Raw genomic sequence first — 26,154 nt, forward strand, 5'->3', positions numbered from 1 at the left:
TGTGTTTGAAGAAGTCGGAAGAATACATGAAGGAAGAATAAATTTAAGAAAGATGATGATTATGATAAAACTTGGAAACAGAAGATGCGGATAGAGGTTAAAAAAGACGAATAGGAAGAGAACGAGCAGGAGTAGGAGGAGGAAGGATAAGGAAGAGGATGTGAAAAGGGAATAATTCAGAGCCAGGATAATTGGGTAGAAGGGGAGAATAATGTGTGGGATGTGGTTACGGTGGAAAAAAAGAAGAGTGGGTATGATGATAACTTCAAGATTTTAGGAGGAGGAGGAGGAAGAAATAGGACAAACATGAGGAGGAGAATGAGAGGAAAGCCAGTGAGTGAGGGGATGAGGAAGAAAGAAAGAAGGCCTCAGGGTATCTTGGGAGGATTAGCAGAAAGAGGAAGGTAAGGACGAGAGAGGGAGATTACCGAAGAGGAGAAAGAAAATGATGAAGAGCAAATGGAAAGCCAGAGAATGAGTGAGGGAGAGAGGAAGGGAGAAAGGAGGCCTGCAGGGTATGTTGGGAAGATTAGGAGAATGAGGGAGGGAAGGAAGAACAAGAGTGAAGTAGAGAGATTGCCCAAGAGAAGGAAGATAAAGGATAAAGACACTGAGTGGAAAGCCAGTGAGTGAAGGAGAGAGGGAGAGAGAAGGCCTGCAGGGTATGTTGAGAAGATTAGAGGAATGAGGGAGGGAAGGACGAGAGAGAGGTTGAGAGATTGCCTAAGGTATGTAGGGAGTAGCGAGTAACACCTGTCGACTCCTCACACACCTGACGACCTGTGAGAACCAATTATCGGGCTCATGATGCAGCGAGGGCCGGCGGAGGCTTCTCGTCTGACGGATGCTGAGTGACGTGTACCCGCGGCCCTCGCACGGCTAACGAGGTGCGGACGGCTGAAAAATTGTGATTATCTCGAAACAGGTCCGCGCCATTTTGCTCCTGTTCAAACTACTGTTGCTGCTCCTTCTGCTTTTGCCTCCGCTTCTCGAAACAGGTCTGCTCCATTTTTGCTACTATTTGAACTACTGCTGCTACTGTCGCTACTGCTGCTTCTGCTTTTGCTTCCATTCTGCCACCACCTTTACTGCTATTACTTACCACTACTGCCTTTGCTTCATCTATGTATCCTCCTTGCTGCTATGCTAACTATTACTTCTACTGCTATAATTCTGCTAATATCATTTTTACCCCTTTTACTGCTTATATCTCGTCATATGTTACTATTAATTTTGCTTTTTCAGTTTTCCTCTTAGTACCAGAACTACTACTACTACTACTACTACTACTACTACTACTACTACTACTACTACCACTATTACTACTACTACTACTACTGCAGGCCTTCTTTCTTTCTTCCTCATCCCCTCACTCACTGGCTTTCCTCTCATTCTCTTCCTCATCTTTGTCCTATTTCTTCCTCCTCCTCTTCCTCCTCCTATAATCTTGGAGTTATCATCATACCCATTCTTCCTTTTCCACCGTAACCACGATCACTACTTTTACTACTACCCCACGACCACCACCACCTCTCCATTCGTCCATTCATCGCTGAGGGACAAAAGCATGAGCGGCCGCCGGGAGCTGTTGATGAATCGTGTCCTTAAGAGGAGAGAGTGTGTACAGGCTGCGAGAGGGTGAGTCACTCCCACGCCATTCTGTGTTGCCTCACCTGCCTTGGTTACCTGGCGTCCAGAGGTGAAGATGCTCGGTGTAACAGGCTCCTCGTGTGTACAGAACTGTTCACTCTTCTGGGAACGGAGAGGAAGTTACTTTCTTCCTTATACCTTTACCCTTTTTCTCATTTCCTTTATTGACGGTGAAGAGGGTAGACCAAGGGTATAACGAAGTAGATGAAGAGAAAAATAAAGTCTGCATAACGCTGCTTCCACACACACACACGTAAAAACTGTTAACTGATGCCAAAAATAGTATCAAATTTGTTTAGAAAGGTGCCTTGATGCTCCCTTCACGAAAAATGAGAAGACGACTCCCTCACTGATTACTTTTATTAGTATTACGAAGGTATTTATTGAAAAGAAAATTCAAACACACACACACACACACACACACACACACACACACACACACACACACACACACACACACACACACACACACACACACACACACACACACACACACACACACACTCACACACACACACACACACACACACACACACACACACACACACACACACACACACACACACACACACACACACACACACACACACACACACACACACACACACACACACACACACACACACACACACACACACACACACACAGGTACAAAGACTCTCGCCGGCGCGTCACGACACTCACCTTGGCGAGGCAGAAGCCTCGACGCGCGGCGGCAACACTTGGGAAACTTTCTCCCTCAGATTCACGAGTCCACCCACGCGGAAATCCATCCAGCCATCCGTCCTTCCTTCCGTCCATCCTTCCTTTCTTACACTCATCTAATGATGCATGCTCAAAAACATACACCATATGTGCATACATTCATACATGCATACTTGTATACGTATATGTACACATGAATGCTTTAATACGTGCATATATATATATATATATATATATATATATATATATATATATATATATATATATATATATATATATATATATATATGTGTGTGTGTGTGTGTGTGTGTGTGTGTGTGTGTGTGTGTGTGTGTGTGTGTGTGTGTGTGTGTGTATGTATGTGCATACATACGTAGATTTGTCCGTGTATATATACACACTTGGAATGCTAACTATGTAGTTAAATACACACACACACACACACACACACACACGAACAAACACACATTCACATCCATATCCACCCACTTACTCCCCCCCCCCCCCCCACACACACACACACCTCATACACGCACTTACCCTTCCTCTTTCCCCTACCCCCCCAGACACGTGAGTCCTGTACCTGTAGGCGGCCTGTTTCACCTCCAATCGCAGCATCGCACTGGGCTGGGAACACGGCAGGTGAGCAAACCCTCGGCAGGTATCTCTGAAAAAGGGGGGAAAGGGGAGGGAAGTGAGGGAGAGAAGATGAGGCGGTGGTGGTGGTGGGTTTTCTCACGTCGCCCTTATTATCCTTATTTCTTTCTCCTCATTCTTTTCTCATTTTTCTCTGTTACTTCCAAAGATGAAAAGGGTGAAAAGGATGATAATGGGTGGGTGATGGGTGTTAGGAAGAAGGAAATGGTGATGGAGGTGGTGATGGGGGTGGGTATGTGTGTGGAATGGGTAGGAGAAGAAAGGGAGGGAGGGAAGGACACAGGTGATGAATTTTGCGAAAGATCATCACCACCAATATCACCACCACCACCACCAATAAACCTCTAAGCTATTATCTAACATGAATAGTTAATGTTGTCTGTTTCAGGTAGCTTTCAAGTATAAAATGTATGCATTTTTATTATTATTATTATTATTGTTATTATTATCATTATTCACGACAAGCTGATGTAACAAAAATGACCACTGAGGCCACGCGCAGCTATAGCGTATGCCCCCAACTTGAATTACGTACTTAAGTCAAGAGAATGGAAAACCGAAAAGTGGATAGAGAGGAGATGATGGGGCCATGAAAATCACTAGATGGCAAGAAGGCAATGGGTGCATATGAAATGTCAGGTCAAGTACTGATTTCTATTTCTTTTTTTTCTATACTTTTCTATCTACCTGTCTATCTGTGTGTCTGTCTATCAGTCTGTTTGTCATTCTGTCCCTTGATCTATTTATTTCTCTTTTCCATCTTCTATATATCTACCTAAACACTTGTGTCGTTTTTCTGTCTTTCTCTATTCCTTTCTTTCCAATTTCTTTCTATCGAACTATTTACCTCCCTGGCAATCTTTCTATCTATGTATCTATCTATCTATCTATATCTAACTATTTAACCCTCTATTTAATTATTTGTATCTATTTATCTACCTCTAATATTCCTGCATGGAGGAAAAACAGCCGAGTACGAGGAGTTGAAGGGAAAGAGGTCCAGGAAAATGTTTATGCGCCACTCTATTTATCTCTCATTTTCGTACATTTGGTTTCATAGTATTGTTTCAAATTCATGCTAGTGTGATGCAAGAATTTTTCCAGAAAGACGATGGCGGTCTCAGCTTTTCTACGTAATGAATGGCGGGGTCAGGAAACCGGGCGAGAGCGAGGTGTGTGAAGTCGTCGGTTTGGGACGAGCTGGGCACAGTCACGGACGATGCGGGGGCGGCTGACACCACCCGGCACGAGGCAGCGGGATGGGGGACGCGCGCTCTGGCATGTAACTCTGAATGTAAAACTCTGTGATTCAAATATTACCTTCAGGACGATTTACTCATAGATAGAAAGGTTTTAAGTAATGTAAGAAATGTAAGAAATGCAAGTCCAGACAGCGAACTCAAGGCCCGGGTCTAAGGTTTGTCACAGGCTTTTGTGAGAAATCTTGCCCGAACAGTCCTTGAACAAGAGCCTTGGACTGAAGAAACGCTGCTGGCCGGAAGAAGAAACTGCCAGGCTAGTTGAGCGCATCTTTTATTTCATAGGTTTCTTCTCGGGGCTCTTCAGTTACGAAGTTGAGCTCATCTTTTATACCATCGGTTAGCTCGTCGGTGACTTCAGTTACAGATGTGAGCGAGTCTACTAAACCATACGAAACATCGTCGCTGACTTCTTGAATTGTCAGTTTCATCGGTAACATCTTCAGTGGTCTTTTCCATCTCATCATTTATGACACTGGCATCTTCATCGATAACATCTTCAATTGTGTTTTCCATCACATCAGTTATGCCACTGGCAACTTCATCAGTAACATCTTCAACTGTCTTTTCCATCTCGCCATTTATGCCACTGGTATCTTCATCGATAGCATCTTCATCGTTAAGCAGGGGGAACTATCTTGAACTAACGATAGTCTTGTGCTCTCCTATATCCTCCTTGCCATTTCTTGTGCCTGAATAACCCTATGCAGGGCGGCAGCTTCCTGGCGTGTCTTCTGGAGGGAGGAGGCTAGGAGAGCATTTTCCAACCGGAGGTTTTCGCCGGCCCTTTGGTCCCTCGCCAGGGCAGCATGCAGCGGGAGCGTTTCGTCCAGCAGTCCTTCGTGCTGCCGCTGCAGGGCGGCGTGATCCTCTTCTAGGGTTTCGTGCTGGGTGGCGAAGAGCAAGTGCTTGCCCAGCTCCAGATAAGTGAAGGATATGGGAGAGGGAGAGAGAGAGAGAGAGTAGAGAAGAAAAGAAAGAGGAAGATGAGAGATGGACTCTTTCTTTCATTCAGACACACGAACACGAACTGGTCAGGCTGGCACACCACCACGCTTACCTGTGGGAAGAAAAAAAAAATTGATAGGTGGAGGAGCAAGGAGATGGAAGGTGAGAGAGAGAGAGTCACACACACAAACTGGAGGAGGAAGACAGCGAAAGTAGACAAGACAGAAAGAGTGAGAAGAGGATGAAGCAGAGGAGGAGGAGAAGGGGGAGAAGAGGGAGGGGGAGGATGAGGGGGAGGATGAGGAGGAGGAGGGGGGAGTGGTAGCTGACAGGGTTCAATACGTAAGAAAATCTGGTGATCTTTGGTTCGCATCCCCCCACATCCTCCTCCTCCTCCTCCTAATCCTAGTCCTCCTCCTCCTTACTCTTCCCCCTCCTCCTCCTCCTCCTCTACTCTTCCCCCTTTCTCCTCTCACTCTTCTCTCCCTTCTTCATATTCCCCACCATTTTGTCCTCCTCCTCCTCCTCCTCCTTACTCTTCCCCCCTCCTCTCCTCCTCCTCTACTCTCCCCCCTTTCTCCTCTCACTCTTCTCTCCCCTTTTCATATTCCCCACCATTTTGTCCTCCTCCTCCCTGAGCTCAGACACATATTAATTCTCCTCCACACAAATGAGAGAGAGAGAGAGAGAGAGAGAGAGAGAGAGAGAGAGAGAGAGAGAGAGAGAGAGAGAGAGAGAGAGAGAGAGAGAGAGAGAGAGAGAGAGAGAGAGAGAGAGAGAGAGAGAGAGAGAGAGAGAGAGAGAGAGAGAGAGAGAGAGAGAGAGAGACCCTACTATTGAATGGATATCAAAATGTTAGAATCGGTGCCTAGAGGGATGACTAAGATGATTCAGGGGTTGAGAAACTTGCCGTAAGAGGAAAGACTCAAACAGTTAAACTTGCATTCTCTAGAAAGGCGAAGGGTGCGTTGAGACATGATCGAGGTTTATAAATGGATGAAGGGCTTTAATAAGGGGGATATTCATAAGGTTTTGTTGGTAAGAGAACTGGGTAGGACACGTAGCAATGGGTTTAAACTGGATAAATTCAGATTCAACAGGGACATTGGCAAAAATTGGTTTACTAACAGAGTGGTGGATGAGTGGAATAGGCTTAGCAGTCATGTGGTGAGTGCCAATACAATTGTCACATTAAAAAATAGATTAGATAAATTCATTTACAGCAATATTAGGTGGGGTTAGATACACGGGAGCTTATGTTCAAAGGAGTTGTCTTGTACAGGCCTACCGTCCTCTTGCAGACTCCTACGTTCTTATGTTCTTATGTTATCAGTCCGCCCCGCCTGTGCTGCGCGGCGCCGAGCGTGACACATGCACACGCTAATGGCCATCTTAAGAGGCTCGCTTTTCACGGCTGGGGAAAGTGTGTCGTCTTTTATTGCCTTTTCTTTAACCTCCTCTTCTGTTTGTCTCTCCGCTTCCTCGTCCTCCTCCACCCCCCTCCTCATTTCCTCTCCTCTCTCTCTTTTTTTCGGTTTGGCATGTCACCGTTCATAGCTATTTCCATTCATCTCACTTATTTTCTTCTATTTTCTCTTTCTTTATGATACGCAATGTCTTCTATATTCTCTTTTTCACTTTCCTTTATTTCCTCTTTCATTCATAACGTTTTACTTTTACCTCGCATTTTATTTCTCTTTCTTCCTAATACGCAATCTCTTTTTATTCTGTATTTCACCTTTCTTCATTTCCTCTTGCATTTCTTTCCTTTTTTTCCATTATTATGCGGTTAACGTAGCTTTTCATTTTGTGCTTTATTTATGTTTTATCTTTTATCTAATTTCATTTTAATTTCTTCTATTTCACACCGTTTTCCTTTTATTTTTCTATTTTATTTTATCATTTTATTTTTCTCATATTATTTTGGCCTCCCTCCTTCTCCCCTTCCCTCTCCATCACCTCGTCTTCTTTTCCCAGAGTCACATCGCTCAAGGCTTTCCTGCGCCTATGTCAGCAGGAAGTTAATTTGAAGACGAAAACGAAAGTGGATTTGTCGGAGAGGAGAGGGTGGAGGTGGAGGTGGAGGAGGATAGGGGAGGGAGAGAGAGAGAGAGAGGGAGGAGGCTGAAGGGGCTTGATGAGAGGTGTCTTACGCGTGCCCATCCCATTCGTCCTTCACCCCTCTTCTTCTTCCTCCTCCTCTCTTCCCCTTTCTCTCTATCTTCCTCACTTCCCCTCGTCTTATCTCTCATTATAACAGACTTAGCGACACCTGCCCTTCACCCACACCTTCTTATACCTTTGTTTCCTTTGTTATTCCACGTTTTTGAGGACGCGTGGTGGAGTTCTGTGGATGGAAAGTGTCTGTATCACCACCACCAGCATCACCTGTACTACTACCTGTATCCTCACCACTACCAACAGCACCACCACCAGTATCGTCACCCTGCCAAAGGACGTGATGAGAGGTGACTTGTCGGGTTCAGGTGTGACGTAACTCTTCAGGGGCGGCTCCTTTTTCGCCTTCTCAACCTTCCCTTTCCACCCTCTCTCTCTCTTCCTTCTCCTCCTCCTCTCTCGACCCCTCTCAGCGGTGGGTCATTTATCACTCCGGGAAGGAAAAAAAAAGTAATACACACAGCACATCCGTAACGCCTGTTATTAACGCCGCCCACACACACACACACACACACACACACCGCTCCGCTGGCTCAACTGGTTAGAGCGCTACTCTGCCAGGCTTCACAGCCTGACAGGCGGTGGTTCGAGCTCCGCTCAGGCCGGATTCTTTCCGTTGACTAGAAGTAACTGTCCCCCCTTGAGCAAGGGGGATGGGTGTGTGGTGTGTGAGGTCCTGGCAGTACCCATAGATCGACTATAAAGAGCACTTGCTCGTGTCGGGAGGGTATCTGTTGGAGATTGCGAGTCGAATTCGTGATCAGACAGTGGTGAATTGCACACACACACACACACACACACACACACACACACAAAGAAAGGCCAAACCATAAAAAAATATCTTCACAGGCATTGAGATTCCTCGTGTGTGTGTGTGTGTGTGTGTGTGTGTGATCACTGCCACTAATCAAGCTAGCACATCGTTTCCTGCCGGTGGTTCTGATCCATTGTGTAGCGCCGCCGCACACACACACACACACACACACACACACAGCGAGCACGAGAAAATGAAATAATTATGCATCGTCGGATAGAAGGAAGACGCCCGGAGGTTGTTTTTTCTGCCTTTCTTTTCTTTCTCTCGCATGAGGCAACCGACAGACTCTTCTTCCTTTCAGTCCTCCTTTCTTTCGTTCTTTCCTTCCTGCTTTCTTTTTTACAAATTTTTCATCTTTTTCTTGTTCATTCTCTTTCTTGTTTCTTTTCTCTCTTTTTCTTGTTAGTTTTTTTCTATCCACTTTCTTTTTTCTTTCCTGTTTTTTTCTCTATTAATTTTTTCTTTATTTTCTCCTACATTTTCTATTATTCTTTTCTATTTTTCTTGTTCTCTCTCTCTCTCTCTCTCTCTCTCTCTCTCTCTCTCTCTCTCTCTCTCTCTCTCTCTCTCTCTCTCTCTCTCTCTCTCTCTCTCTCTCTCTCTCTCTCTCTCTCTCTCACAGATAATTCACGCTGACTCCCGTGATTAGCATCAAGCATGACACCTGACACACACACACACACACACACACACACACACACACACACACACACACACACACACACACACACACACCAGGAATGGAGTGAATACAAGAGTTGTATATACGAATACTTCAAATTTCAACGAATACGAATTCGAATACACTGAAATTATTTTATTGCGAATACAGATGCAAATACCTCTTGAAAATATTCATATATTCAATAATTAATATATTTTGTTGAAATATACCTTCTGGACGTAACTGGTAATAGCACTTTTCTAATGTTATGCAACAGTGAAATGAGCTCATGAACAATGACTTTTGACAGTTACCAGTATTCAGTACTGGTATATCACACTTACCCTAAATACAGCAGAAAAACCCTAAATACAGCAAAAAAAAGTTTATATTTTCGGTGTTTTGATGTTTAGCAGTGAATTCTCTCTTATCTCCGGGAGATGCCGCACCACTGTACATATAACATCCAATGGGCAACACGATGGTGGAAAACAAATCCTATAATAAGCCTGTATCAAGCTGGGCTTACAGTCATCATCTACACTGGCAAGAGGAAACCGAGTCAGATTCCAGACGCAGCGCTGCCACAGTCTGCGAACCTGTACCATACGCGACGATTTCACGTCCGCTCAGGAGGTTGGAGTTGTTAGGACAACGGCTGTTTTATCCGATAATTAATTTTGATGTACGTTTTCGTCCGATTCTTTGCAGAATACGAATACTTTTATCATGTATTGGAATACGAATATGAATACTTTCATTTCTATCAATAATATATAATTATGCGAATACGAATTCTCCAAAATACGATATCTGAACGTATTCGAATACGAGTACCGTATACGAATACTCTATCCCTGACACACACACACACACACACACACACACACACACACACACACACACACACACACACACACACACACACACACAGAAGTATATAATATCCAACCTTTATATATATGGACACGTAGAAATACATAAAAAAGAAGAGGTAAAATTTCGTTATTACCTTTATTTATTTCCATTTCTTTCCATTTCCTGTCTTCTTTGTGCAGAGAAATGAAAGAAGACAATCTTTTGTGTACCTTTGATTACCGTCATCGCTTCAAAATTACTAACTGATCTTTTCTAGAACAAAAAAAAAAAATAATAATGATGAGCTGAGAGGAAAGGGAAAATAAGAAAGAAAGAATTGTTAAAATTACAAACTCCAGTCTTGAGGTGCATAGACGTGAGGAAAATGCAAACAGCTGAGCATGCAAGGAAAGTGAAAGGCTACAATAGATTAGTATGAATATAATATTGGCGAGAGCATGAAAGAAATCACGCTAAATAACATGGGAGAAATATGCTTATAGTACACTCGGTCTTGAGCACTCAAATAGGAGAATAATCGAACACATGGGAAGTGGAAATGAAGATAGATAGATTGTTAAACAGGTAGAGAGTGATAGTGAAGCAGAGAGGCAAGAAGGAAGTGAATGGTGCGAACGAGATCCAATCAAAGACCGAAAATAGCACAGAAACGTGAGAATCGCAAAGGCAACAAATGTGCGTGTGTTTGAGGCGGTGTGAAGGTTGCGATCCTGCATGTCACTGGCAGGCGTGGGGTTGGATTCCTCAGGGCGCCGCAGGAAAGCCTTCACGCTCGATTATTATGCGAAGTTACTCCACTGGATTCTCTTTCCCCCTCCAGCCAGTCGAGACGTGGGAAGGCCTGTAGGTGTGTGACTTTGCTTCTCTCCTTATTTCCCTTTCCCTTTTTCTTTTCACTTTCAAATCTTTATCAGTACGTGGAATGGAAGCTCGTTTACGTGGGGTGTAGGATTGTGATTTTGTCTCTTTCCTTTTCTTTCTTCCTTTTCACTTTCAACTTTTTTTTACTCCTGAATACGTGGTGGGGTGGAGGAGTTATGCATGTTACGTGGTTTTTCCCTCATCACTTGTATTTTTTTACTCTTAGTGTATATATATAAGTGGCAGGAGATTCTGTATGTGGAAGACGTCGATATGAAAATGTGGTGTCTTGTTCCCTGTCCTCAAGAACTTTCATCTGATTTCGTCTCTCCCTTTCCTTCCCTCACTTTTATCTCCCTTGGATCTTCGTGTTGAAACGTGACAAAAGATCGTGTTAGAGAAATACTATGGGACGAGAATGTGATGTGATGTCTAGTTCCCTGTCTTAATGAAGTTTTATTCAATATCATCTCTTCCGTTTTTCCTTCACTTACCTGTTATGTCTTGTTCTTGTGGGTAAGTGATAAAAACAAGGGGTTGCTTTAGTCTTGGGGTTTGATAGATGCACCTGAGAACACCTTGAAGCACCAATGGGGAACAGCAAGCGTCTCGAACACTCGCGGGGAAACACTTAGGATAAACGTGAAGAATGCGGCTTTGAGGGGGAGAGACAGACCGAAAGGCGCCACGGACACAGAGATCGGGGAGTGCTCGGGCGAAGGGCGTGGCGACTCCTCCGCGGGAAACACTTGGGATAAAGGTGAAGAATGCAGCTTTGAGGGGGAGCGACAGACCGAGAGGCGCCGCGGACACCGAGAGATCGGGGAGTGCTCGGGTGAAGGGCGTGGCGACTCCTCCGCGCCCTTTACGTCCTGTCAATGCTCTACTATTTTTCACGTCTTAGAATTGGTTTTAAACTCCCTCTCTCTTTTGCTTCCTCCTCGTGTCTTTCCTCTCTCAGTATTCTTTCCTCCTCTTGCAGGTTATTCATCCCTATTATCTCTTCCCGCCTATTCTTTTGTCTCTAATTTCTTCTTCCCTTCCTCCTTTCGTCTCTTCTTTATTGTAACTCTCATTGCAGCTTCGGCCGAGTGTAGGATTCTTGGTAATATTAGTAGTTGCTTAAGAACTGTCCCATCTTTCCTTCAGCGTCTCATTCCTACTTCCCTTCCATAGCTGCCCCATACATTGTCCATTCCTCGTAAATTCAACTGTACTTAACTTTACCTAAGCTATCTGCAGCTTCAGCCGAGTGGAGGATTTTTGGTAACGTTGGTATCCCTTATGACCTGCGCATCTCTCATCTTGTCTGTATTTCCTACTCCCCAAATCTCCCTCATGATGATGTTCCTCATACCTAAGCCAACCTAAACTGTCTGCAGCTTCGGCCGAGTGGAGGATTCTTGGTAACGTTGGCAGTTGCTTAACCCGTCCGCTGCGATTGGCACAGATTTTGCCTTCACTGGTAGCCTGGTAACATATGCTCCCAGGTCCTTCTGTGCCTCTGGGATGGGTAGTGGAGTATTTCCTATGTGGTATTGGTATGCTGGATTTCCCCTCCCAAGATGCATGACCTCACATTTTTCTTTACTAAATTAGAGCAGCCACTTTTTGTTCCACTTCTGTAGCTTGGTAATGTCTTCTTGTAGGAAATCTGCATCCAAGGGGTCAAGATCTGTCCCAACTCATCTCCTGTCTCTGGTACATACTTCCATTCCTTAGCTTGCCCTCACCTTGTCCATTCCTCGTAAACTTAACAGCATCTAACCTAACCTAACATAGCTGCATTTTCGGCCGAGTGGAGGGAGGAGCGGCGGTGGCGTTACAATGCGGTCGTTAGTTGTTGCCACTGTATAAAAACACGCCTAACCTAAGACTCGCTCGCATCACCCCAGGCTCTCCGCGCCATAACCGAGGCCATAATAACTCAACTCATCAATAACCTAACGGACGGCCTCACCGGCACTAATGTAAAAAGTATAAGGTAGTGAAGAGAGGAGAGGCTGGGGGATGGGATGGAGGAGCGTTGTCTGTTTGAGGACCACTTGAACTAAAAATAAAATAAAAAAGGTCTGTTGAGGTCCACTTGAAATGAAAAAAAGCCTGTTGAAAATGAAAAAGGTAATAATCAGCAACAAGAGATTCCGATTACAATGCCTTTATGAACTGAGCCTCGTCTGTTTAGGGCCACTTGCGACGAAGAAAATATTGTGGGCCACGTGAAATGTAAAAAAAGTTTGTTGAAAATGAAAAGGTAACCACAAATAACAATACATTCCTTTCCTGATGCTCTATATGAAAGCCCTTTTTTGTGTGTGTGCGTGTGTATGTGTGTTTCATTAGGTAAGGAAGACTCAATGATATAAAACCAATCTCAATGTACAATAGGCAAAGGTATCGTTTTTTTTTCGTTTTTTACAGCTAAGGAAACAACTCAAGGAAAACAACAAAAAAAAGGCGTAAAAAAAGCCCTCTAATCGCTGTTCTTCATTTTCCGTTATTATCATTATTATGCGTTGTTCTATCTCTTTCTTTCTCATCAGTATTCTTGTGTATGTAAGAAAGAGAGAGAGCTGCTGTTGTATTCACGTCGGTGTTTGTAGTCAGTTTCTTGTTTTCGTCTTGGCTTTAACGAGTCATACAGAGCCAGCGAGAGCCGTGTGTTGAGGCAGTTACCGGGAAGAAGTATTTTTTTATGGCTGTATTGTCGTCTGTTTTGCTTCACAGACTCACGAGGGGCCTGACTGAGTGCCTCGTTCATGCCTCTTTACTCTCCTTTCTTTCTAAGTTGCTCGTGAATCTATTCCCTCTTTTCTTCTCTATCCGTGCCCCTATTTCTTCTTTCCTTACTTACTACTTATATTCTTTCTCCCTTTCCTTCCCTCCCCTATTCCCTATTTTACTTATTATTGCTCCTGCTCCTCCTCTTCCTTCTTTTCTTTTTTTTTTTTCCCTTTTTTTTTTCTTTCATCTCTCATGCTCATTTCTCTTTTTTTCTTCTTCCTTTCCTTCCTTTTCCCATATTCCCCTTTCTTTCTTTATCTTCTATATCATCCCTTTCCTTTATATTTACCCTTGCCCTTCCTAGCTAACTCCTTCCTCCTTCTCCTGCCTCGCCCTCCTCCACCTCCTACCTTTCCGCACCCTCTTCCTAATGCCTCAAACTTATGCGCACTTCCAAACCCTTACTCATGTCCTTTCCGCACCTCCTCCCATATACACACATCCATACACCCCTCCTTTCCCTTACCTAGCGCCCACCCCCTCCTTTTGACCTTTTTTCACGCCCCCTCCCTCATGCATCTTCCTCAGTGCCTTCCTCGTGTCGGTTCCCCTCCCGCCGGCCACACCCACCAACGCCCTCCTCCTCAAGGCAATGAAGTGGCGAGGTATTATGTTGCAAACTCCTTCACCGTCATTTGCAGCATCATTTCCGCAGTTCTTTGGGGATAATAACGGGGTGGTGTGGCGTCTCCTTCGTCAGTGTAAGGAGGTCTTGGTGGACGCCCCTCTACTTCGTCTTCTTCGTCGTCTTCGTGTTCTTCTTCGCCGTCTCTGTATTAGTTTGGCTTCCTCGTCTTCGGTTCCTCGGCGTCTTCTTCGTCTTCGTGTTCTTCTTCGTCGTCTCTGTATTTGTTTGGCTTCCTCGTCTTCGGTTCCTCGTCGTCTTCTTCGTCTTCGTCGTCTTCGGCTTCATATTTTTTGTTCTGTTTCCTTCGTCTGCGTCTTCGTTTCTTTGGTGTTTTCTTCGTTACCGTGACTTTTTCGTCTTCGTCTTTTATCTGTTCATCCTCTGCTTCATCTCCTCATCTTCATCCTACTTTTCTTATTCCTCCTCCTCCTGTTCCTCTTCCTCCTTCCTCTGCACTGCCTCCAACTACTCGTCTGCCTCCGACTCCTTTTCTTCCTTCTCCTCTTCCTCCGCCTCTGCCTCCGCCTGTTTCTCCTCCTCCTTCCCTTTCTCCTCTCCCTACTCTGCCTCCGCCTCCGTCTCTTCCTCCTCTTCCGCCTCCTCCTCCTCCTCGTGATTTTCCACCTGACAGTCTCGGTTTCACTTCCTGTTCTCCCTTTCATCTCCATTTTTTGTTCCCGCGCTCACGTTCAACCTCTTATCGCTCTTTTATTGTGAGGGGCTCGACTGTTCCCCAATTTGTCTATCATTTTTTCTATTTTCGATTCTTGCCTTCCCCACGTGCGGTTGGTTTAAAGGGATTTCCCAGATTTACTTTTCTATTGTTCTTTATTGTTCATATCCTTTTCTTTATAGCTGGTGTCTATAATCATATATATCGCTTACCTCCTCCTTTATCATTTGTTCCGTTCCCTTTCCCTCTCTGTAGTCTCCGCCTCCTCCTTTTCCTCCTCCTCTACCTTCTCCTGCTCCTCCACTTTTTCAGTCTTTCCTCCATATTCGTTTCTTTTTCCTCTTTCTCTTTCCCTCTTCTTCTTTCGTCTCCTCTGTCTTCCCCCTCCTTTACTTCTTTACCCTTCTTCTGCTACTTATTTCTCGTCCCTCGCCACTATCCTTCTTTTCCTCCTTCTCCTGTTTGTTTTTCTTCTGCCGCTTTCTTCTTGATCCTTCTTATGCACCTCTGTAGTGATATTTCTTTTTCTTCCTCTCGTTTCCCCTCTACATTTCCTCTCTCCTCCTCTCTCGCTACTCTCTTCTTCATCCTTCCTCAATTCGTGCCATTCTCCTCCTCCTTCCTCATCCAATACCACTTATCCTCCTTCTTCCTCCATCCATAACACTCTCCTCTTTCATCACCTTATGCTCTTCTCCTCCTCTTCCTCCTTCTTCCCCCCATCCACTCTACCTCTTTCTCCTCCTCTTCCTTCTCCTCCTCGGCGTGCTGTGATGAGGAGGAGACGGCAAAGAAGCAGCGTTAATAACCTGTCTTAAAACACTATTGTTCGCTGCGCTGAGACTTCCTGGAGAGTCTTCCCGTCACGACCCATGCACGCACGTCCACCGCCCGTCACCCCGTCACCTCCACCCACCCCCTCTACTCCAGCACCCATCCACCGCTACCTCTACCCACCCCTGTCATTTCCACCCAACCCATCACCTGCACCTCCATTCCCAAGCACCCACTACAGACAGACACCCACCTACTATGTTCCCAGCCGCCATCCCTTTTCCCAGACTTTACCATTGCAACCCTTCTTCTTCTCCAATCGACTATGCTAGCTTTTCCACCTCTTCTTCCTTAAAACGTCATCCCTGTATATTTTGGTTTCTTCCACTTAGTTCTTTTCAACTCAGCCAGTCAATCTCCTCTATGACGCCTTCCTTCGCCCCCTTGACTCCTCCCTTACACCCTCCTTCGTCTTCACTCTACTATGCAAGCTTTTCCATCTCCATCTCCTTTACCGTCATCCTCTCTTACACATCGGTATCTTTCATATATGTTCTTTTCAATCCTGCCTCCATCCCCTTCCACTCATAACTTCCTGACTCCTCCACGACACCCTCCTTTGCCTCCATTCTACTATGCTAGCTTTTCAACATCCGTCTTCTTAGCCATTATTCCCTCATATATCAGTTTCTTCTCTATATGTTCTTTTCAATCATGCCTCCATCCCCTTCCACCCATAACTTCCTGACTCCTCCATTACACTCTCACTCCGCTATATTATGCTTCTCCACCTTCCTCTTCATAACCGTCATCTCCTTCCATATCAGTTTCTTCCACTTATGTTTCCTTTACTCGTGTCACCTCCACCTTACTTCCGACACCATTTCACCTTTCACCACGGTTCCCCTTCCTCGTTAGCAATCCCCTCCACACAGTTCAGCTCCCTTTCAAAACTTTCATGCAGGTTCCAGTATCACTTTCACGCAGTTTTCGACTTCATTGCACCACATACCAAGCATATTTTCTGTTTCCTTTTCCTCATATTCCTTGAAAGGCTTTTATTTTATGGGTCAGTCAGTTTTTTCCCATTTGGCCGAGGACGTGCACATCTTTTATTCAGTAAGTGTTATTAGTTATTTTGTTAATTTTACGTTGATTTTGTTCTTTGTTACCTCACCTCATCCAGTCGTCTGTTGCATGGTGGCTTGCATGTTTTGTTATTTCATTCTTAAAGGATTGATTGAATTAGATTTACAATGAGCACCAAAGGATGAGTACTACTACTACTACTACTACTACTACTACTACTACTACTACTACTACTACTACTACTACTACTACTACTACTACTACTACTACTACTACTACTACTACTACTACTACTACTACTACTACTACTACTACTACTACTACTACTACTACTACTACTACTACTACTACTACTACTACTACTACTACTACTACTATTACAACTACTATTACTATTACAACTACTATTACTACTACTACTACTACTACTACTACTACTACTACTACTACTACTACTACTATACCCTCCCTACAACTCCCCCTCTCGCTACCCCCCACCCCCCTCCCGGAACCAGGTCTCGGCCTCTCACCACCATCACATTATCATAAACCTTCCCATCCGAACAAATCGATATCAATCCTTCAGGTGTTTCACGGAGATAACCAATAGGCATGTTTGGGCACAGGCGGAGGGGCGGGGAGGCACAGCTGATGAATACAGGTGAGTCGGCACAACGGGTAGACATACGCACACGCTGATAGGCAGGTAGGTAGGCAGGTAGGCTCGCTGGGGGGATCAAGGTGAGGTTGTAAGGTAAATAGATATACGTGTGGATAGAATAGTGTGTGCTGTGTAAATAGATATGGATAGATTGAGGGATAGATATATAAGTTGGTAGACATATGTATGGATAGGATAGCGTGTACGGTGTTAATAGATATGGATAGATGGAGAGATAGATTGATAAAGATGAGGTTGTAAAATGGATAGAAATAAGTATAGATAGGATAGCCTGTACTGTATTGATAATATGGATGGATAGATAGATAGATAGATAGTTGGGGATGTTCTTATAGAATATACACACTGGTTGGCTCGTTCGCTGGACACAGGTTATTTGCGAGACAGACACAGACATATGTTTTGATAGTTACACACTCAGGAATAATAGCTAATTAATTAACGTCGACCGTCGACCGACAGGTGTAAAATGTTTAAATGTTGAGCGCCAGTTACAACACACACACACACACACACACACACACACACACACACAAACACAAGAACGTGCTTGATAAATACAGACGACGTTGCAAGATAGACAGACACATGTTTCGCCAGATGTACACACACACACACACACACACGCAGAGCAAAAGACTGACTGATAACCGTGGACTGCCAAGACGGATGGACACGCGTAAAGATAGACTGATGTGTAAATAGTTGACTTGTAAATAAATGGCTCAGCAAATACCTTGGCAAACACGAGTCGGACGTGGATATATTATGAAGCCTTGTAAATTGACACGCCTCAGCTCGCATAGTAATGGAGTGGCGGACATTGGCTTGCGTCTATAAAATCGTGCATCCAGGTGAGAGAAATAAACAGGTGAGAGGAGAACGGGTAATAATGGAGGAATGACTCGTAATGGTATTCGAATTTAATTATTTGATTTATTGTTTACTATTAAAGATGCAGGTGATGGACAGGAAGGTAGACACAGATAGGTAGATAGATAAACACACACACACACACACACACACACACACACACACACACACACACACACACAGGTGATGTCAAAACAGCTCCCGTTGTGACCTTCATCAAGGGCGTCGGTGTTGTGTGTACATGTGTGTGTGTGTGTGTGTGTGTGTGTGTGTGTGTGTGTGTAAAAGGGAAAACAAAATTAGACAAGGCGGAGGAGGGGGAGGAGGAGGAGGAGGAGGAGGAGGAGGAGGAGGAAGAGTAGTAGTAGGGGGAGGAGGAGGAAGAGGAGGTGGAGTAGCAGGAGAAGGAGGAGGAGGGAAAGAAGAAAGACAGAGAAGCAAAAAAAAAAAAAAAAAAAAAAAAAAGAGAAAAGATAAGAATGAATAACTAGAATAAAAAGACTGAAAAAAAGAGACCAGGTGATGGTGGCAGGAAGACATAAAAATCACTTAAAATTCTGATTACCCGCCGACTTGAATCTAATAACACACACCTTGAACATCCACTCAGACAGATAGATAAGAACGATACTTCTTGAAAGTCAAATTCACCCCAAAAAGCGAGACGGGAGGAAGAGCAACAGTAACCAAAGACAGGGAAACATAAAAGTAGACAGAGACAGCAGAAAGCGAGGAAGGATAAAGAGAAGAGCCGGCAGAAGCAGCAGGAGAAGAAGCAGGTGTCAGGTGGCGATTGAAGCAGTAGGAACAGGTGGCATGGCTTGGAGGAGGAGGAGGAGGAAGAGGAGGAGGAGAAGGAGAAGGAGAAGAAGGAGAAGAGGAGAAGCAAGAGGAAGAAGACGAGGACGAGGAAGAAGGAGAGTAATGCCACAGGGGAACTTAGAGAGAAAGAGATAATGATAGAGGTAGAGAGAGGGAGAGAATGAGAGAGATATATATAGTGAGAATATAAGTTATACTAAAAATTAAAAGTTCTAATCAAAATGTGTATTAGTTTTGGTGTCTGCTTCTGTGTGTGTGTGTGTGTGTGCGTGTGTGTGCGTGCATGCGAATGGAAGATAAATATAGAGGGGCATTCCTTTTAATTAGTACAAGGCGGAGAAATAAAAAAAAAGTATAAATGATGATCTACACCAACACGCGGGGAAACTATCATAAATCAAGCCTTATAACGAGCACACGAGTGGAGAGAAAGCCCCCCTCCACCTCCACTCTCTTCATCCATCTGTTAATGAGAAGGATCCAGCAGGTAACCTCACTCACCTGGGCGGCTGTTCACCTTTTTTACTCATCGCGACTTTATCCACTTCCTCATTCATATCATCTCGCCTCTTTCACCTCAATCTTATGCTTCTCATCGCACCTCAGTCATTCTCTTCCTTCTCGTACTCATCTTACTCCCTTTATCTTCAGACTCATATCCACTTATTCACGTTCACATTTATATAATCTTTGTTCAGTTCTAATATTTCTCCACCTCATAGTTTTCATCTAACCTCAATCCTCCTCCTTTCCCTATTCCTCATCTAACACCTACCTCCTCCTCCTTTCCACTCTCCCCTAATTTATCTATCTTGTACTCATCATCTCCCTTTATTTCTCGTCTTTCTTTACCTCATTTTTTTTCATCTCATCTCAATCTTTCTCCTCATACTGCTTCTGCAACTCCTTCCTCCTCCTCCTCCTCCTATCCACTCACTTTCACTTTATCTTCTATTGATCTTGTCACCTCATTTTTCATCTCTCTTTACCTCATACTTCTCTGTTTTCCTCCTCTTTCTTCTTCCTTAACTTTATCTATCTATTACTCATCATCTCACCTCATTCTTCATCTCTTTCACCTCCTGTTTTCTCATCTCACTTTATTATTTTTCCTTCTTCTAGTCGTCTTACTTCTCCTCCTCCTCCTCCTCCTCCTCCGCCTCCTCTTTCTCCTTCCCCAACTTGCCTCTCCCTTTTACCATATATTCCTAAACATCGTAAATTCCCTCCCACCACGTTATAAACTTTCTCTCCACCTCACGTTTCTCCTCCCTTATACATATTCCACCAACACATCCATCCTTTATCCACCACAGTCTCACGATCTCTATCCACAAATAAACTTCACTCTAATATCCAACCCTTCATTTTTACTCATGCTTCCTTGTCATTTCTTCAGCTTTTCTGTTTACTCATTTATATATCAAGTCTTTCCTCCACCTCTTCCTCCTCCACTCTTAGCCACCACGATCTCTATCCACTAACAAACTCCACCCTAAGACTCCACTCCTTTATTCTTATTTGCATTTACCTATCTTTTCTCCACCTTCTCTGTTTTATTCCATTCTAACACGTCTTGCTTCCACTCCACTTCCTCCTCTTCCATATTCATATCCACATTCTCCGCTCGTCAGCTCCACCTTAAACTCCAGTCCTTCATCTTTATTTACGCATCCTTCATCCATTTTTCACGCTATCATTTACATCCTTCTCATCCACTTCTGTTTACTCCACCTTCTCCACTTGCAGTCAACACATCTCCTCCTCCACGAGCTCGCCTCCTTTCTCCACTGTAGCACACCACTTCGTACTCCCACATCCACATCCACTCGCTTCTCTTTCTTCTTCCACTCTCCCTTAACCCCCCCCCACCCCCCTTCACCTTACCTGTACTTACCTGCCCGCCCAGATTCACTAATTGGCCGTTCATTGAAGTCGTGTTGAGCTTCGTCGTCTATTTTCACAACGCTTCTTTTCTTTTGTTTGGTTTCATTTATTTGTTTATGTTTGATATTTTTTTTTCATTGTTCCTTCTTTTTTTTCACTTTTTTTCTATTTTTTCTTACTTTTTATTTCTTCCTTCTTTCTTTCCTACCTTATTTATTTTTCTTTCTCTCTTTCTTATTACTTTAGTGTTATTTGTTTGTTTGCTTGTTTGTTTGTGTATCAGGCTTTATTTCATTTTTTAATATTTTCACTTATCTTTAACTCATTCCTTTTCTTTCTTTTCCTCTTTTTCTTTTCCTCTGTCTTTTCCTCTTTCTTTCTTTCTTTATTATTTTTATTATTTTGTTTGCTTGTTTGTGTCCGTGTGTGTTTCTTTCCCTCTTTCTTTACTTCTTTCTTATTATTTTGTGTTATTTTGTTTACTTTGCTTGTTTGTGTGTGTCTGTGTATGCTTCTTTATTTCCTTCTTTCTTTCTTTCTCTCCTATTATTTTTGTTATTTTGTTTGCTTGTTTGTTTGTGTCTGTATGTTTCTTTCTTTCCTTATATCTTTCTTATTTTTTGTTATTTGGCTTGTTTACTTGTTTGTTTACTTGTTTGTTTGCTTGTTTGTTTGTGCCTGGGTATATTTTCTCGTTTGTTTGCTTGTGTGAATTACCATACTAACCACAACAGCCAAAACAACAACAAACAAAAACACACAACAACACGATCCAGGAAGCCACCAGCCAGCCCCTCAGCCACCCACCCGCGTCCTTGCCGGCGTGGGTGCGGGCGCGGGCGTGGGTGGCGGGGTCAGGGCGGGGGCGGGAAAGGTGTAATCGATCCTAGCACACACGAGGAGGCGGAGGATGAGGGATGAGACGTCACTCACACCTACGCGGGGAGACTGTGGAGGGGGAAGGAGGGAACGAAAGGAAGGGGCGCAAGAGGGGAGAAGAGGGAGAGACGGAAGATAGAGACGAAGGGAAGGGAGGGAAGAGTATGAGGGGGGCTTAGGGAGGAAGGAGAGAAGGGAGGAGAGGGAGAAACGGAAGAGAATGGAGAGAAAGATAGGAGGGGGGCTGTGGAAGGGAAGGAGAGAGGGGTAGAGAGGTAAAGGAATGGATAGAGAGGTAGGAAGGATTGAAAGTGGAAGGGTCAAAGGATCAGGATGTAGTGAGTAAAGGAGTTATGGAAGGAGGAACGAAGGAAGGAAAGAAGGGATGGAGAGAAAGATGCAAAATTAGAGTAGGAGTGAATGGAGGTAGTGATGGAGGAAGAAAAGAAAGCCTGGATAGATGGAAACAGGAAGAGGAAAGAGGGGCTAAATAAGGATAAAAGGGAGGAATGATGGACAGAAGGAAGCAAGGAAGAAGGGAAGGAGTGAGTCACATATAGAAGGTCATGAGGGTGGTGAGGATGAGGATATATGAGTGTAGTGGGTGGACGTTATGGAAGGAAGGAGTGAAGGAAGAGAGGGAGGTATATGGAAACAAATAGGTAGGTAAGGAGTGGGAAGGAGGGAGGGAGGAAAGAAGGAATATGTAGGAGAGGTATATGGCATAAAAAGAGAGTGAAGTAGGGAAAAGGAATGAGAGGAAGAAATGTGGAGGGCAAAGGAAAGAAGGAAGTGGTAGAAGGGGATATAGGAGTGTCTTTTAGTGTTCTATTGCATAAAACTTGGGTTCTCTCTGGGTTTATTTCTTGATACTTTTGAAGGTTTAAGTTCTTTTTGTGCTCTCGTATTTTCTGGGTTATACGTAGGTGTTTTCTAAGAGCTGTTTCGGGGATCTGACTGGGCTCAATCAGGTTCTGTGGGAGTTAATGTGGCTTTGATTATAGGTTCTGTGGAGGTTCAATCAGAGTTCATTCTTAATTCTTTGGAAACTCTATCAGGCTGCTTTCTGGCTTCAATCTGGTCTCTTTAAGGGCTCTGTGGCGTTTCATTTAGGATTCTCTGGGCCTACTGACGTCCCTGCTATGATCCATTAGTCCTGTGCCGTCAAATTAATGGTTCGGGTGATAAGCTCCAAGGGTCAACGCAGCGGACAAAGCAGCAGGGGGCGAAGGAGGAGGAGCAGCGCGTTGTTCCCCTCTTGCGACTTAATAAGGAAATAGAAGACATATGGTAAAAGGAAAAGGCGTGTGTTCTTGCTGCATGTAGAGTTTGTCTAAAATGATACCCAAGTGATCTTTATTCATTGTTCTTCTGCTTCTGTTTTTATTATTCCAATTTTTTGTCCCTTTTTTGTTTGCTTGCTTAAGGGGAATATTTAACGAGTCATACCCAAAACCTATCGATTCTCGGTTTTGATGATTTATGTGCTGTATAATGTATTCAAATTGTATTGGATATGTTTTATGTGTATATGTATTATATATGTATTATTTTTATTGCCCCAATATAGTGTAATTTTTCATAATAAATGTACCATAAACTTCAAACGCATTAAACTCAAAACCAATTTTTTTTTTTACTTCAAAGCTGAAAACTGAAAGTACCAAATGAATTTCAATCAAACTTTACCAGTAAAGTAAATAAACATAGAAGAAAATCTGGACGTTAGATTATTACATTATATCAATATGTTAGCTTATAATGGTAATGTAAAAACAAAAACAAAAACGAAAAAAATAGAGCAGAAAATTACAAATAATATATATTCACTGTTTCAAAGTTTCCTAACGTCAGTATTTAGTCAGAATGACTAGTTACAAAACTGTGTAAGGTAAAATATATTCAGCTTATTTTTTGATAAAGTATTAACAAATTAATATTTTATATATTCTTGAAAACAAAAACACAATATTCAAAATAAACATGCGAAGAACTAACTTTACAATAAAAAGACATTAATGTCAAAATAATCTACGCATCAAACTGACATGTCGGCCAACCTTATAGGTTACAAACTAAGGTTTTCATTAAATATGCCCCATGAAATTGTTGTAGTTGGTGGTGGTGGTTAAATTTTGCTGTTATTGGGATGATAGTATCTTGAGATTTTTGTGTGTGTCTGTCTGTTTGTCTGTCTGTCTGTCTGTCTGTCTGTCTGTCTGTCTAAGGCCACCTTGAGTACCACGCAAAATGTCTCCAAGTCACAAAAAATAAGATAAAAAGGATGGAGGAACAAAGAGTGGGAGGGAGGGAGGGAGGAGAGGTAGGAGTCAGAGAGGGAGAGAGGGAGGGAGAGGAAAAAGAGGAAGAGAGAGAGAGAGAGAGAGAGAGAGGGAGGGAGAGAGAAGGAAGAGAGGGAGGGAGTCAGGTAAGTGTTGTGTTTAATCAACTTTGATTTCTCATCTTGACGCGGCATCAGTGTTGGGGGAAGATAGTGTCCTTCGTTCATCTATTATTATTATTATTATCATTATTATCATTATTATTATTATTATTATTATTATTATTATTATTATTATTATTATTATTATTATTATTATTATTATTATTATTATTATTATTATTATTATTATTATTATTATTATTATTATTATTATTATTATTATTATTATTATTATTATTATTATTATTATTATTATTATTATTATTATTATTATTATTATTATTATTATTATTATTATTATTATTATGGGTTGTTGCTCAAGGTTATTAGTAATGGCAGTGGAAGTACTTTTTTTTTTAAGTAGTAGAAGTGGTTTGTTTTGTCTCGGTGCAAAAGAAGGAGGAGGAGGAGGAGGAGGAAAAATATGAGAAGGTGAACCAGGAAGAGAAAGGGAAAGTTGAGGAAGAGGAGAGAGAATGTTAGGCGTTTAAATAAATTTGAATGAAGAAAGTGGGAAAAGTTTAATGCGAAGAGACGGAAGCTTATTTCCTACTTTTTTTCTTCATTCTTCTCCTCCGTTGTTGATGAAGACGATGATGATGATAAGGAGAATAAGGAGGAGCAGGGAGAAAAGGAGAGAGAGAGAGAGAGAGAGAGAGAGAGAGAGAGAGAGAGAGAGAGAGAGAGAGAGAGAACAGGAACAAAAAAATAAAAGAAAAAACACACACAAGCCTGAAGTACACTTAAGACAACACAAGCAACTCAGTCATGAAAAAAAATATCTTAAGTAGGCGCTGCACTCAACACACACACACACAAACACACTTAACATTGCACTGCGTTACTCTTCTATCTTAGTTATTCTCGTCTTTTTCCATATACATTTTTTTTGTTATACTTCTCGTCCTTCGCTTTCACGTATCATTATTTTACTCTGTCCTTCTATGGTCCGTTATCGTATAGGAAGCGGCATTAATTTTGTCCTCGGTTTTATCTTGGCCATCCTTGTTTGTCCCTTGCACGCTCCCTTCTCATAGTTTAGTTCAGTTTCTGTTATTATCTCACCTCTACCCCTTGTTCTCTTCGTTCAAGTACTCGCCCTCCATTCTGTTGCCACCCTTTGCTGTCAATATTCTACAACATGCTTGTTTATCTTCGTTCTTTCCCTCTCGCCACAGAAGGGACAGTAAACAAAATTGACGTCCAGCATCAAGCATAGGTATTTTCGTTCTCTTTCTCCTTGACGCAGAGCTCTTGGTTGTTCACGTCCTACATTAAAAATAGTCACCCTGGTTTGTCTCCTCTCTCGTTATCTCGTTCTTGTCCTAACCTGGCTGGCTTTCATCACTACCACCTTTCTTTCTAACCCTTCGTCTTCACCCTAGTTGTCATCCTCATCACTACTCCCACTGTCTGTTTTCACCCTTGTCTTCGTTCTCATCCATCTTTCCACTGTTCTTGTCCTCACTTTTGTCCTCGTCCTCATCCATCTAGCCACTATCCATGTTTCCACTCTCGTCTTCGTCCTCATCCATCCTTCTACTGTCTTTGTTTTCATCCTTGTCCTTGTTCTCATCCATCTTTCCACTGTCCTTGTCACTTTCATCCTTATCCTCATCCATCCTTGCACCGTCCTTGTCATCACTTTGTCCTCTTTCTCATCCATTTTTCCCCTGTCCTTGTCATCACTTTGTCCTCTTCCTCATCCATTTTTCCCCTGTCCTTGTCATCGCTTTGTCCTCTTCCTCATCCATCCTTCCCCTGTCCTTGTCATCACTCTCGTCCTTATCCTCATCCATTCTTCCCCTGTCCTTGTCATCACTTTGCCCTCATTCTCATCCATCCTTCCACCGTCCTTGTCTTCGCTTTTCCCTCATCCTCATTCCTCTTCGTACTGTCCTTGTCGTCGCTTTCGTCCTCGTCCTCGGCCCCATCCATCCCGCGCACCATCCTCTTTTTTTAACTCCTAACGTCTCCATTAAGTGCCCGGCCAACGTATCTC

General features: G+C 43.2%; 1 protein-coding gene across 2 annotated transcripts in view; it reads left to right on the forward strand.

Annotated features, from left to right (window-relative positions):
* LOC127004029 (protein inscuteable homolog) overlaps window positions 1–26,154 on the forward strand; it is a 225,072-nt gene that overhangs the window by 29,887 nt on the left and 169,031 nt on the right. The window contains exon 3 of one of the 2 annotated variants that reach the window (XM_050871256.1): window positions 2,922–2,997. The exons of the other annotated variant lie outside the window; for it this stretch is intronic. The gene's annotated coding sequence lies outside the window, so the exon portion shown is untranslated. The remainder of the gene's footprint in view (window positions 1–2,921; window positions 2,998–26,154) is intronic. 2 annotated transcript variants of the gene reach the window in all.

This window comes from Eriocheir sinensis, chromosome 27 (genome assembly GCF_024679095.1).
Source record: "Eriocheir sinensis breed Jianghai 21 chromosome 27, ASM2467909v1, whole genome shotgun sequence".
NCBI lineage: Eukaryota > Metazoa > Arthropoda > Malacostraca > Decapoda > Varunidae > Eriocheir > Eriocheir sinensis.